The following is a 16,147-nucleotide window of genomic DNA, read 5'->3' on the forward strand; positions in this document are numbered from 1 at the left end:
CTCACTGTGGATGTCTACCTCCATGCAGAGCTGCTCTCCAGAGTTCAAAGAAATGGCCTTTAGAATTTATTTTTACTTATTTACTTGTTTTATTACTTTTTTATTTTTTATTTCAATAGGCTTTTGGGGAACAGGTGGTATTTGGTTACATGAATAAGTTCTTTGGCGGTGATTTCTGAGATTTTGGTGCACCCATCACCCTAGCAGTGTACACTATACCCAATGTGTAGTCTTTTATCCCTCGCCAACACCCACACTTTCTCCCTAGTCCCGAAAGTCCAATGTACAATTTTTATACCTTTGCATCTTCATAGCTTAGCTCCAAGGTATGAATGAATAAATACAATGTTTGGTTTTTTATTCCTGAGTTACTTCACTTAGAATAATAGTCTCCAGTTCCATCCAGGTTGCAGTGAATGCCCTTATTTTGTTCCTTTTAATGGCTGAGTAGTATTCCATGGTGTGTGTATGCATGTGTGTGTGTGTATATATATATATCATATAATATTTTCTTTATCCACTTCTTGATTGATGGGCATTTGGGCTAGTTCCATATTTTTGCAATTGCAAATTGTGCTGCTATAAACATGCACGTGCAAGTATCTTTTTCATATAATGACTTTTTTTTCCTCTGGGTAGATACCTAGTAGTGGGATTGCTGGATCAAACAGTAGATCTCCTTTTAGTTCTTTGAGGAATCTCCACACTGTTTTCCATAGTGTTTGTACTAGTTTACATTCCCACCAACAGTGTGAAAGTGTTCCCTTTTCACTGCATCCCTGCCAAGATCTATTATTTTTTAATTTTTTTATTATGGCCATTCTTGTAGGAGTGATGTGGTATTGCATTGTGGTTTTGATTTGCATTTCCCTGATAATTAGTGATGCTGACCATTTTTCTATATGTTTGTTGGCTCTTTGTATGTGTTAAGAATTGTCTATTCATGTCCTTAGCTCAGTTTTTGATGGGATTGTTTTGTTTTCTTGCTGATTTGTTTGAGTTCTTGTAGAGTCTGAATATTAGTCATTTGTTGGATGTATAGATTGTGAATATTTTCTCCCACTCTGTAGGTTGTCTGTTAACTCTGCTGATTATTTCTTTTGCTGTGCAGAAGCTTTTTAGTTTAATTAAGTCCATTTATTTATCTTTGTTTTTGTTGCATTTGATTTTGGGTTCTTGATCATGAAGTCTTAAAAGTTTGATTGTTTAATGTGATAAATATGCCTGAGAAATGCTGGATAGTTCAGATTCTACTGGTATACTTTGTAGTGTACATCCTAGTTCCAAATACATATGGGATATGCATGGGAGTCAGGGTTCCAAGGAAGAACCAAAGTGTTGGTTCAAAAAGAGGCTAGAGATGGGCATGGCAGACACATTGTCAACTGGGTTGAGTTAGTTTTGCTTCTCCTTCAGGTATGGTGAGAAGAATTCAGGATCACGTTTTAAAATGAGCTGGAGCAAACTCGAAGGAGAGTTACTTTCTTGGATGGAATGTGGGCTTTGTTTTCACCACTGTCTATCTGGGTCTAGCACAGTAATGTTGATGGGTCATAGGAGTCCAAACACTGCCTGTTGAATGAATGAGTGAATGCATAGAACTAACCCGCCTGGAGATGGGGAATTAGAAAGTGTTTCCTGCTGGGCATGGTGACTCATGCCAACATTTTGGAAGGCTGAGGCAGGTGAATCATTTGAGCCCATTAGTTCCAGACCAGCCTGGGAAACATAGCGAGACCCTGTCTCTACAAAATACAAAAATTAGCTGGGCATGGTGGTGCATGCCTGTAGTCCCAGCCACTTGGGAGGGTGAGGCAAGCAGATTGCTTGAGCTCAGGAGGTGGAGGCTGCAGTGAGCTGTAGTCATACCACTGCACTCCAGCCTGGGCAACAGAGTGAGAGCCTATCTCAAAAGAAAAAAAAAAAGAGAAGAAAGAGAGAGAGAGAGAGAGGAAGGTAGGAAGGAAGGAAGGAAGAAAGAAGGGGAGGGGAGGGGAGGAAGAAAGAAAGAGAAAGAAAGAAAAGAAAAGAAAGAAAGAAAGAAAGAAAGATTCCTGAAGGAGTTGGTGCCTGATGCAAGTTGTGAAGGTTAAGTGGGAATTTGCCTGGAAAATGAAAAAAGGGAAACTCCAGGTAGAGGATGCAGTATGAATATGAGCAAAAACCCTGGCCTGTAGTTTGTGGAAACTAAGAAATAGTGTTGCTAGAGCAAAAGAGGCAAGTGTAATGAACAAGGCTGAAAAATATACAGGAGGCAGATGATTGCTTCATCTTCATCCAACAAGAGCTTTTTCTGAATTCCAAAAGTACTTCATACATAACACTTATGACACGACATCTTTATTATGTTCTTTGACATCTCTGTGGGATGCAAGGGCAGGGTCTGATTGTTACTCACCTTTGTGTCCTCAGCTCCTGACTTTATCATTGATATAAATGGCAGGCAGCTGAGAAGGAAGAGGATTAATTAACAATCTTGCTGACTATTCCTTAAGCAAGAATAGGTGACACCTAGCATAAAGATATAACATAGTCCAAATTTATGCTGACAAAAACTGTAGTGGTAGAGGAGAAAAAGGATCTCTAACACTCCTTTCCTCTCCCCAGGCCAGTGTGGGACATATTTTGGTGTCCTCTCTTTCCTTACATCAAAGTAACAAAACTAAAGTTGCTAAAGGTATCAAATCCAGAATAGAGGTTCTAGCTGATCCTTGCATAATCCTGGTGCCTGTAGTGATAAATTAACACATATTAGTGTTGTTTTTAAAAAACCATCCTATACTGAGCAGAATAATAGTAGAGATGAAGCCTGAAAATGGCTTATTTTTACTTCCAAGAAAAGTAGAAACAAACACAAGTAACTGATGACTGAGTCCTTAGGAAGAAAGATAAAATGAAGCTTTATTTGTAATATGCACCTTGAAATTAAGGTAGCAAATATCCCAGACCTTTATAAGATGGTTTTTCCCTCCTCTAATTACAAAAAATACTAATATGTGTTCAGTATAAAGTATTAGGATGAAAGAAAAATTATGAAAAGTCTCACTAACCAGAGATAAACAGTTAATATTCTGTGCATATTCTTCCAGATAGTTTTAAATACAAACATAAACACACATATGCACACACGTGTTTTATAATAGAGGTTATGTTACACATGCTATTAAATAACCTGACTTTCTACCTTATTGTGTCAGAGATATTTTATAAATAGTTACTTTTAAAGTTCGCATAGGATATAGTCCACATATGTATACTCCATGATTTATTTGTCAGTCGTTCAACCAACAAATTTTGATTGAGTCTTACTTCACGCCAACAGCTTTTCTAGATATTGAGGCTATACCAGTGTACAGAATGGAGACCCTGTCATCAGGTTATTTACTTTTAACTTGGCAACAGAGGAACAGAAAATGAACTCATAAATAAGTAAAATAAATTCAGGCATTAGTGAGCCTATAGAGGAGATAAAAGACAGTGATGTGCTAAAGAGTCATGAGAGTCACTTCAATTTCTGGTAAGGTGGCAGACTAAATAGTCTCAAAATAAGCTCTTTTGTACTATCCCAACATACAATTCAGAAAGAATAGAGAATGCACAGCCAAACTAGCAAGAAAGTAAGGAAAATCCTAAAAATCAAAAGATAAAAACTAAACAATTATTTAGAATAATACTTCACACTGAATCTCGCTGAGGCCATCTACCAATATGGAATTGTAATGGCAACACCCAGGAGAGGAGGCGAAGATGGAGCAGGAGAAGATGGAGCCTGTGTAAGGAGAAGCGTGAGAAGGGGAAAGTCCCATAAATTCAGGGCCCTGAAGTGCTACCCTCTCAGTGAAACTGCCTTTAAGGAGATGACGAGAGAACTGTTTCTTTGTTTTAAATCTAGGAGGAAGAAAAAAATAATGGTCTCTCTTGAGAATTCATCACCACAGCCCTGCCCTTGTGTGGGTTTGAGGTTTAAATTTATAACACCTGCATGAGCTGGGAAACCCTAAACCGAGAAATTAACACAGTTGTCCCAGTCTGGCAGTGCCTGGGCACCTGGCCAAAGCCAAAGAAAATCCTCTGCTGAGTCTGAACTGAGGGCCTTCTGAATTCCAACAGGTTTTACTTGCTCAAGTAGCTCAAACGTATTGAAAGTCATATAAGAAACATGCCACCATGATTGAGATTCAAAGAATGTTGACAGTTTTAAATGCTCATAGAATAAATGGAGAAACATCAATAATTAAAGACCTAAGTATACAACTTAATAAGTCAGGGGGAAGAAGACAGAAAGAAGAAAGAAAGGAAATAAACCATAGAAATAAGTAAAAACAAGGATATAATAAAGAGATTCAAACATATCAGAAAGTGGGTCATTGTAAGGCCTAATTAAATAGACAAACCTTGGCAAGAATGATCAACAAAAATGGAGAGAAGGTGCGAAGAATATTAGAAAGTGAAAGGGGTACAAGACTGATATGGTAGAGAATAAGAAGAAGTTAATGTCACAGAATGAATTTATGACAGTAAATTTGAAAACGGATAAAATGGACAATTTTCTATAAAACCAAAACATAAAATTGATTGTAGAAGAAGTAGAAAACCTGAAAATGTCTATTACTATTCCAGAAATTGGATCACAATGTAAAAATCCACCCACTGAGCATACAATGAGAAAGTGCCGTGGGTAGCGGATAGGAGAAGGGTACCCTCATCTAGGCTCAAAGCCTTCCTTAACTGGTACATTTCAGTTGAAACCTGAGTGGTGAGAAGAAGTGAGCTATGCAAAGGTCTGGAGAACAAAATTCCAAATGTAAGGAAAATCAAATGCAAAGCCATCTGAGGCAGTGAGAGAAACAAAAAAGGCAGAGAGAAACGAACAGAAATAAAAGTTAAATGAAATTAAAAAAATAAAATTCATACACTTGTAAATTCCTAAACAGCTAACATTTATTAAGTTCAAATCTCTGCAAATCACAGAGCTCTGAGTTTTATATACATGATTCCCCATCCTCAAACATCTTTGCAAGGTAGGTTCTATTCCCATTTTGTAGAAGGGGTAGCTGAGGCTTAGTGCGGTTAAATAAAGTGGCCCACAGACACAGAGCTACTGAGTAGCAGATCCAGGACTCAAACTGGTCTGATATGTAAGCCTGAAGTTTGAACCACTTGTGCTGTGCCTGAGGAGAAAGTGCCAAAAATAAATGCCAAAGGCTGGGGCGAAGGCTTTCATGTGTGGTCACTGGTTCAGCAGCGTCATCATCTCTTGGGACTTTGATAAACATGCAACTTCTCAGATTCTCAGGCCTCATCCCAGACTTGAATCAGAAACTCTGGGGGGTTGTGTCCAGTAATCTGTGTTTGTTAAAACACAGTTTTAACAAACCCCTTAGGTGATAACCTCTAGTATAGAGCAACTAGAAAGGTAGAATGTGGTGACGACAATGACACGGACCTAAGAGTTAGACAAACTGGACCCCTGGTTTGAGTCCAGCTCTGCCACTTCCTTATATACGATCTTATACATCACTTAAAATTTCTTAGCCTCGAGTCTCTTATCCATAAAATGGAGATAATTATAGTATGTACATTCAGATTTTTGTGAGAATTAAGTAAAAACAAATGTAAATATTAGTAAATCAATGCCCTGGCACATTAAGTGTTCAATACATATTTGCTGGTATTCCTCTCTCTCATGCCTGGAGTCTGTCTTCCCTTAGCCTTTCCACAGGTACTCTGCATCCTCACTTTGCACTGGGGAAGAGGAATTAGAAAGATGGAACTATCTGGAGTCTTTAAGTCCAGGTGAAAGATGATAGTATAATATAGTAACTATACTAGAGCAATAGAAGTGGAAAAACAGAGAAGGGGAGGTCTCAAGAGTGGTGTCTAAGGAAGCACGGTTGGAGCTTGGTGCCTGATCAGATGTGGGGAAGAGCAAAACAAAGAGAGATGACTCTGGGCCTCTAGTTTGGCTGACAAGTGAACTGTGGTTCCAGTGAGAAAATAAATTTAGCTGCAAGAACAGGCTTGGGGTTATGATAATGTGTTCATATTTATATTTAGACAAGTGAGTGTGAAGGTGTGTGGGTGGCAGACAGAAAGAGAGAGAGAGAGACTGGAACTATAATATCAGTTGACAACCTGATCTTCCTTGTAATGGAAATTGCCACCTTCTTTCTGTGGGTACCAATGTGTTGGAGAAGGGTGCTACTTGCCAGCCAGCAGGGCCTGCTGGTCATGCCACATTCTGTCGATACCCAGCAATCATGGCTAGGGCTAAGCACAGCCTTAACACAAGGAAGTGTCATTCAGGAGACAGACTGTGGGAAGGGAATGAAGCCATCACTAATGAATAGGCTAATAGGACTTGATGAGCAGTGAAAATCAATGAGGTACAAACTGCCTGCCTTAATAAATGAGCAAGGTAAAAATGGAAGAATGCCAAACCACAGTTTTATCTCCAGTCTGTGCTAGTCCTCACCTACTGAAACAGAATTCACACTAACCTTGCACCATCCCTGTCATGGTCATGGGTCATGATTATGGATTATGGGTCATAGTCATCAGTTCAGTTTATCCGATTCCATAATATTAATTATGCATCTAAGTACTGTTGGCTAAGATACATAATTTATATTAATTATGGGCTAAGTACTGTGCAAGACACAGAGACTGCAATTTTTGCTACTCTTCCTCCTCTGCATAATCATCACTATTATTTTATCGCTCAACATTACCTATAAAGTGCCAATAGATCTCTTTAGCTGCTGCCTGTCTTGCAAAATTGAATCACTGTACTCAATTAAGACTATTTGTTATTTTTATCTGTCCTCCAGCCAGCACATGCTGTGTCTGTGTCACTTTACACCATTATCTCTAGAACAGGGAGCACCCATGACATCTGAAGCTCAAACTCTCTTGAGTACAATTCTCAGGATCTCTGTGGCCAGGCTTCACACTAGGCTCATGAGTGCATTAAAAGACATCCAGATCCACAGGAAGGAAGGCATTGATGCTGACTGAGATCTCCCACCCTGATTTCCTACCTAAGAAAGCAAGTGAAAAATAAGCCCTTCCCAGACAAACCCAAAGCCCTTAGAGTGCAGGCAAATCCTCCTCTGGACACAGATACTAAAGGATTCTGAGTTGACAAGATGAATTCAGCTGTTTCTACATCTTAAATAGTATGACACAGTGAAATGATCAGTAGATTAGAAGCCTTGTATTCTGTTCCCAGCTCTGCTTCCTTGGGTAAATCAGTGCATTTTTCTGGGTCCCAGCTTTCTTACCTGTAAAAATGGCCACATTCAAAGCAAGCCAGAGTGTTTTAGTTTCTAAGCTTCTCCGTAACTTAGTTACTCACTAACTGCTTTAAGTAAAGGAGGCACAAAGTAATGTTTTACATTTTCAGGAATGCATATCCCCGGCCAATGCCATATCCCTTTTTGGTGGTCTAAGTTGCTTGTTTGCAACTGAAGGCCCTGGACAAGCCACACATGGATTTCTTTGTTTAAGAGAAGAAGCACATGATAGTCCTTTGTCTGCATAGAGGTGGATTCTAGCATAGAAGCCATGCCCCACATGGGGCCTTTGTGGTGCTCTGTTGTCTACCATGGGTCCTCTGATGCGTGACTGCCTAATAGGACCATTAGCAGCCTGAACCACCTGATTTTTCAGTGTTTGTGCCTTCTGGTTTCAAGGCTGCCACTTCTCTTGACAAGTGGTGTCTGTAAATACTCAGACCTCTGTGTCTGCCTGGATTTATGAAGTAATGCTTTGACTAACCCATCCACTTAATGGTCCCTGGCTCCTGGTGGCTCCTCATACCTGTCCCAGATCCTGGGAGACTGCCTCCATTCTCAATGCACTTGGTTAGCTCAGGCCCAACACCTTGGCCTTTGTCTATGACTCACTATCTCCCACTGTCAAGATAACACGCAGATAGGATTATACAGAATGGTTCTTGACTGGCCTGAAAGAGGCTGTTCACTCAGTTGGAGGCTGAGAAGAGTTATCAATGTTAATTACTAAAGCTGCATTCATTTCTTGCTATTTGGTGTGTTCTAAAAACCCTACTAGGATAAAGGAATGGAAAGGATTTGAACTTGTTCTGCCTTTCTGATTAAAAACGGGCTTAAGAAATTTGCTCTAGTTTAGACCTATGCTTAAGGTCTAGTGCCACCACCTTTATTATAGGAGGCAACTTGAGCTAAGCAAAATGAATCGGAACTGCATATTGTAGGCAAGGACTATTACTTGTGTCATTTTTGGCTGCCAACAAAATACCAGGAAAATTACAAAGTAATAGTTACCACTGTGAAAGAGAATAAGAAATAAAATTAACTTTTTATGCCTAAGGAAAAGCTTTCCATTCCCGTTATTTTTACAGGGCCGTACAGGAGCCTTCTGTGGGTCTTGGCACCAGATATCACATAAACAATCATTTGCACACACTAGGAATCCAAATATATTCTGTTCCTGGGGTCTGCATCTATTACCTTGACAGGAACAGAGAAAGAGTTTTAATCAGATTTATTTTATATGTAGAAATTGCCTCTTTTGTCAGCAGGAAAGAAATCTAGTCAAATGGATAATCTTATAAAAAGTAACATAAGCATGTCTAGAACCAAATCACACCCTATAAGACTCAGCCTTTCTTTCTTTTCTCCCACTTGCCCCAAATTTACCACACAAACTTGGAAATGAGCTGCCTTCTCATTGCTTAAAGCACTGACGGGATCCCACAGAAGAGGAGAAAAGTTGTTGTCCAATTAAGCTCCACGTGTGCATTCAACTCTTGTTGAAAAATTTAAAGAAAAGGCTTCAGGCAGTAGTACAACATTTAACATGTCTCCATAGCCTTTCCTACTTTACTTCAGGGTCAAAATCTGTAGAGTCTAGATAGGGCATTGATGGAGCATCCTGGAGTTTATAGAAGGTTGTTTGTCTGAAGCTGGGAAAAGTCCACAGACTAGGAAAAGGATATATATTATTATAAGGAATTGGCTTCCATGATTCTAAAGGCTGAGAAGTCTCAAGGTCTGTGGTCAGCAAGCTGGAGACCCACCCAGGAGAGCCAACGGTGCAGTTCCAGTCTGAGTCTGAAGGCCTGCAAAACAGAAGAGCCAATGGTTTCAGTCTGAGTCCAAGTCCAAAGGCAGGAGAAAACCTATTTCCCAGCTCAGAAACACCATCATAGACACACCAAGAAAAATCTTTAATCAAATACCTGGGAACCCTCTAGTCCAATCAATGTAACATAAAAAAATTATCCATCACATGGAAACAGTAAAGAAATGTAAGACATGATTTATAAATTCATTGATTCAGTTCAGTTTAGGACCAGATGAATTCACAGATGAGAAAACATACTCAGATTGGTGTGGCTCACTTTGACTACAATTTATTTCTGGAGAGCCTATCACTGACCTGGCCAGTATTTGAGGCAGCCAAAGGAGTTTGCTTTATTTGGTCCCTACACAATGAGAAGATTAGACTGTAAGCTCCTCTGGGAGTAATGACACATCCTGTACTTTAGTTCTGGCATATGAAGACACTGTAGAAAAACCTAAATCTCCTTATTTTTAGCTCTGAGCTATCTTTGTTATGTTTTGTCTAGTGGCCAGTGAGGTGTTCTGTTTTGGAAAGGAGCAGGAAGGTAAGGGGTCAAGAACAAAATGCAAATATCTTTGAATGGTGTTTGTGATGAGCAGCCCAGGTTACTTCTAGGTGAATTGTGGTGGTCATTTTCATTGAGTAGGTGACAAGTGTCTGAACCCCTTGACCAAAAACAGAGAATTTTGTAACCAAAAATTTGGATTCAATTCTGGCTCTGCCATTTCCTACTAGCGAGACTTTTAGCATGTTCCTTAACCTCTCTGAGTCAAATTTTATTCATCTGTTAAACCAGGATAATAATACTTGTTTGTCTTCTTGTCTTATGCAGTATTTGAGAAGGTCAAAAAAAGATAATGAAAGGGATTTGTAAATATAATGTAGAACGTGAAATAAATACATCCATTCCGCAAACATTACTTGACACTAGGATGAATGAAGCCGACTTCAGCTCTCAAAAATTTAATAATCTAATCTAATAACCATCTGTGTGTGTGCTTGTTTATGAGGGGAAGCATACTCACTGAGGTCTGGGGACCAAGGGTAACTGGTAAATGATGCCTAGAGAAGCAACTTTAAAAGCAAGGGCAATAGAAATAGCCAGTCTCATAGGTTAAATTCCTTTCAGATTTGGTGCCCAGAAAACAAGTATAGGAGTGAGTGGAGGGTTGGAAGAGTTTCTATCAGAAGCAAAGTAAATACCTATGATACGGTTTGGCTGTGTCCCCACCCAAATCTCAACTTGAATTGTATCTATCTCCCAGAATTCTCACATGTTGTGAGAGGGACTGAGGGGGAGGTAATTGAATCGTGGGGGCCAGTCTTTCCCGTGTTATTCTTGTGATAGTGAATAAATGTCACAAGATCTCATGCGGTTATCGGGTTTCAGCTTTTGCATCCTTCTCATTTTCTCTTGCTGCCACCATGTAAGAAGTACCTTTTGCCTCCCGCCTGATTCTGAGGCCTCCCCAACCATGTGGAACTGTAAGTCCAGTTAAACTTCTTTTTCTTTTCAGTCTCGGGTATGTCTTTATCAGCAGTGTGAAAATGGTCTAATACAACCTATTCTGGTCATCTCTGTATAACTCAGAACTTTGAGAGTTCAGATCCTGTGCTTGTGGTCTACTTTCTAAATGTCAGTCTTTCTTCTTTCATGATCACTTTCTAGGAAGTCCAATAAGAAAAACTGAAATTGAGATTAGAAAATCACTTTGACTTCAAAGGGGTATTGGATGGCCTATGGTTTTTATTCATCTAATGATTCTTAGTTCAAGTATGAATATACAGATATATTTTAAATTGTCCCATCGCCCTTTAACATTAATACACAAATGTGTCTATTGGTTCTAGACTTCCACCTGTTTAACAGTGAGAAGACCAGTCTTACAGATCCCTCTTTAACTATTTCTAGGAATCTATGAGCATACACACATATGTGCCTAAGCCAGGGTTTTCCATCTTGCCAATGCTGGCCAGCTAGTTCAATATATTGGAATCTCTGAAGTTAAAACTTTATTCTTACAACTATATTTTCACTGTGACAGCCTACTTTTACAGAGTTGCAAATTAATGGGGCCCAATATGATGGAACTGGAGCATGATAGCTGTGCCTCAGGATGGGAGATCTTGCCACTGCCCTTATAAAGTGAGTAGGGGACACTCCAGTTTTAAGCTTAGCTGGGTATTGAGGAAGGAATCCCAGTAAGGATTCCTGATCCCAGTGTGCCATAGTATTTAATACTATGATATACTTCAATAGATATGCTTATTTTTTTTTCTAGGTGAGCAAACACAATGGTAGGATGCCAGAATCAGGATGTCTATGATATCCTCCACCACATTTAATTTAGACCCTTTACTCACCTACAATTCTCAGGCTTGCTTCTGATTTAGATTTATTTATTCTTTTAGTGCAGTCTTTTTTTCTAAATTTATTTTTAATTGACTAATACTAGTTGTGTCTGTTTATGGGGTACAATGCAATGTTTTCATCTATGTATCCATTGTGGCAAGATTCCATCAGACTAGTTAACACTTTATCATCACTTCGCCAACTTACCATTTTTTGTGTGTGTAGTGAGAATGTTAAAAATCTATTCTTTTAGTAATTTTGAAATGTACAACATATTATTAACTATGGTCACCATGCAGTTGCAATAGATCACTACTCCAGTTTAACTAAAACTGTCCTCTTTGATAAACATCTTTCCTTTTCCCTCCCTGTCCCCCTACTTCGTAGCATCTGGTGACCACCTTTCTATTCTCTGCTTCGATGAATTTGACTTTTTTAGATTCCACCTATGAGATCATGCAATATTCGTCTTTCTGTGCTTGGCTTACTTTATTTAGCACAGTATCTTCCAGTTCCATGCATATTATTACAAATTACAGAATTTCCTTCGTTTTAAGGCTATACAGTATTCCACTGTGTATATACCACATTGCCTTGATCCATTCGTCTCCTGAGGGACACTTAGGTTGCTTCCATATTTTGGCAATTGTAAGAAATGCTGAAATGCATAGATTTACTTTGTAAAGACTTATCCCCTCTGTTGGGGTTATCTCAGTATATCTGATACATTTGATGACTGTATCCCAAGGGTTAACAGGCTTTAATTCAGCATGTTCTTCAGATGCCGTGTAAATTAATGGATGAAAATAGATTTGCAGGAGATGGGGTGTTGCCTTTCTATACTCTACTAGGTGAGCCCTAGCTCCAGCCTAACCAAAGCCCATGTTACTATTCTCAAACCACTTTAGGGTTCGTTTTAATTTTTGGACACAGTAAGCTCTTTTTTTTTTTTTTCGTTACAGGGAGTTTGCACTTATTTTTTTCTCTTCTGGGAACCCTGTGCCCCTGATGATTGCTCAAGTCTCAGTTCAACTGTCACCTCCTCAGAGAGGCATTTTCTTCTATTATATTACTCTATTTATTTATTCTTTAGCACTTTTCATAGTCTGCATTTATTTTGTTTATTTCCCTGTTCCCTTGTTTCATGTAAGAACCACAAGAGCAGCAGCCTTGCCTGTCACCACTACATCCCAGGGCCTAACATAGTGAAGGACAGAATACATAATAATAACAGTTAACATTTATTGGGCACTTACTATTTGTAGAGTACTGTACTAAGTACTTTTACATCTATTAACTCACCCAGTCTTAACTTGCTCGTTTTTTACAGATGAGGAAGCTGGAACTTGTAGGGGATTTAAGAACCTAGCCACACATCAAGCACTTGGTAAGAGGTGAAGCTATCTATGGTTTGGTGACTCCAAGGTTTCAGCTTTACATTATTCTGCCTCTCCTCATCTGCTTCTGCAGGCGGTCATGTTAGCACAGATCAAAGTCATGCCATGGTCCCAGTACCTTTTTTCTTTTCAAAAGTTATCTCAAGTTGTATTCATTTGCCTTTGAAGAAAACTTACTATTTTCCCCTCTATCTAGCATGATGTCTTACATTGGGGGACCATGTCCTAGGTCACCAAAGGTGTCAAAAGGCTTTTCAGCCCTAGTTTTCCAGATCTGTGCACATGTATCCTCTCCAGAATGACCAGTCACTGGTAGGAGGATGGTCATGCCTTTCCTGCACATTCTGCAGTCCACCGACCACTGCCAGAGGCTTTTTTCCTCTCCACGTGTAAGCCTTCTTATTTCTTTTATCTGGGTGGTGTCTGTTCTGGTGTTACAAATATTTTTTTCTCATTCTCTTTGTGTATACTATGTATGCTGATTTTTCCTCGTGTTTGCCTGCCATACTGACACCAGCTCCCTCTGCACTTAATGCCCCCCTCTTATTCCACATGTGATGGGGCAGCCAACTGCCCAGACTTTAGAAGGACTGGAAAGAGATGGTTTCTTTTTTACCCTGTGATACCCTTTTTCCATTCCCCAGTAAGCTGTTCCTCCAATGCTGTCTCTGGGGGACATGTTGCTGCTCTTGCCTGGAGCTGCACTGGTTACTTGGTCTGGGCTCATGTACAGCTCTAATTCAATTTACAACACAGTTACATAACTGTTCCCAGTCTCCAGTTGACCTTGATGTCAAGCAGCGGTCAAGTTGTACCAGCCCAGAGAAAGGAGGAGGAATCTCTGGTCAGCCCTTGAGAACATTTTAGCTGGGGTTCTGGAATGGAATGTGGCACCAAAAGGCCAAACCAGACCAGTAAATTCTTTGGAAGGTTGAAAAGCGAGTGTTGTTGATTTTTGTAAGACGGATGCTGTTGACTTTCAGGGCAATCCTGTGTCACTCAGGATTGTGTTCTTGGACCAAAGATGAGGGTGCTGTCCTCTTTTCCCATGAATCGCTGTAAGTGGATGAGCCTTTTGGCCTCAATGGGAAGTGCTCCTAGGAGTGTCTTGGCTTGGAAACTTCTCAAGGACAAACCTTTAGCACATTCTTTTCTGAAGAGTTCTGGTTCTAGTCAGTTCTAAACAGTGACAAGAATAGCTAAGTTTTGCTTCTGTTCTTAATAAAGTCAGGAAGACAGGGGTTTCAGCAAAAAAAAAAACACAAAAAACAAAAAACAAACAAATACAAACTAAAGCCTGGGCAAATCAGTCAAAATTTCAGAAATGCAATAGTATGAAAACCCTCTAGGAGCAAGTACTCTGTTTATTTTGTTCTCTGCTATATCTTTACACCATGAATAATATCTGGTATGGACTAGGTACTCAGAGAATATTTGTTGGATGATGTATAATAGGATCTGTGGATTGTGACAAGTCATCTTTTTCTAGTTAATCTTGCAAAGGCTACCATACTAGAGATTTTCAGAAGTCTGTTTTACATATTTTAATCATATATGTGTTTGTGCAAATATAATGCTAGATAAATATTCTACAAATGTATGCATACAAATGTCTATATCTATCATGATTAATGATCATTAACTGGTTACTCATCTATGATAAGCACATTAGTAGATTGTGCCTGGATTTAAAGATTGCCTTAAATAAACACCTTTCATTTATACTAATTTGACTATCCTCATTGACAGAACTAGATTCACGGGACTTGTGAGATTTATGCAGTTACAAAAGGTTCCTTGCTTAGAAGGACCTCATACTTGGTTTAGTGCTCTTCAAATTCATAATAATTATTCATTTTACACTGGACCCCACAAAGGTAATTCTGCCAGAAGTATAGAGAGAACAAGTGTAGAAAAATACTATCTAATATCACCTTTTATATATTAACAGCCCTGAGTGAGAACAGTTGCTTACTGACTATGGCAACAACTAGGATAACATGTGATATGGTTTGGCTATCCCCACCCAGATCTCATCTTGAATTTTCACATGTTGTGGGAGGGACCCAGTGGGAAGTAATTGAATCATGGGGCAAGTTTTTCCCGTGCTGTTCTCGTGATAGTGAATAAGCCTCATGAGATCTGATAGTTTTAAAAAGGAGAGTTCCCCTGCACAAGCTCTCTCTTTGCCTGCTGCCATCCATGTAAGATGTGACTTGCTCCTCCTTGCCTTCAGCTATGATTGTGAGGCCTCCTCAGCCATGTAGAACTGTAAGTCCAATTAAACCTCTTTCTTTAGTAAGTTTCCCAGTCTCTTGTATGTCTTTATCAGCTACGTGAAAACAGGCTAATACATCATGCATATCAAGAAAGGATTAATCTACTACTACTTCAAGACATTAACTGATTAATTAACTTTACTAATGACAAATGCACCAAATATATATTCTTTCAAAAAGAAAAATCCAGAATGTAATTCGTGAATTCACTGGTAGCTCTTCTCTGCTGTCAACTATCTCCGCTTTAGAATCTCTGCCTTCCAAAATTCAATAAATTTAATAGGACATAAATATTCATAAGTCATCCATATTGTTTATCTTTTTTGACAGCACAACCATTCTCATTCCTGAAAATTCCTATTGTTTGGCCTGTATCACATTTTAGCACTTGATGAAAATCAATTTTGAATTCGAATACATGCTGCAATCTAGTTCTTTTTAAAGGGTTTCCACATCAAATGATTTTCAAAATTTTGCTCCCCAGAAAGTGTAGATAGGGCAACATATATAATGCTAATTTTTAAAATATTACATAGCCCGAAACTGGGCACATAATAGCCAATGAGTAAATACCTAATTAAGTAAATTGAACTAACTAGCAATTAGTAATTTCCTATGTACCATGCAGGAACATACACATAATAACTTTCATGTATCTTTTTTTAAGTAATGGTTAAACTCCTAAACAGTTGCTTTTGCTCAAAAATTTTTAAAGTTGCCAAATATTAGATGGTAGCCTACACATGCTGCTTATATAAAAACAAATGCAAACCTCTTTGTATTTTTCAAAATAGAAAACTGAAGAAAATTTTTAAAAAGTCAAACCTTTGAAACATGTAGTGATCTTTCAGTAGATTTCATTTTTCCAATGTTGCTTCATTTCAAAGCACACCAACTGCTCTGGCTTGGCTTTGCTGAACCATTTAACACCCACTTGCATCTCAGAAAGTTTCCTGTGTTTATAATTACAAAGGATATTTCATGACAACCTGTTTGTTGTTTATTTGTTT

General features: G+C 38.9%; 1 long non-coding RNA gene across 1 annotated transcript in view; it reads right to left on the reverse strand.

The window, feature by feature from the left end:
- Positions 1-15,962: 15,962 nt before the first annotated feature.
- Positions 15,963-16,147, reverse strand: part of LOC130541513 (uncharacterized) — a 177,115-nt gene continuing 176,930 nt past the window's right edge. Inside the window, exon 4 of the long non-coding RNA XR_008955571.2 lies at positions 15,963-16,090. This is a non-coding gene — a long non-coding RNA (uncharacterized LOC130541513). The remainder of the gene's footprint in view (positions 16,091-16,147) is intronic.

Source organism: Pan paniscus, chromosome 4 (assembly GCF_029289425.2).
Source record: "Pan paniscus chromosome 4, NHGRI_mPanPan1-v2.0_pri, whole genome shotgun sequence".
Lineage (NCBI taxonomy): Eukaryota > Metazoa > Chordata > Mammalia > Primates > Hominidae > Pan > Pan paniscus.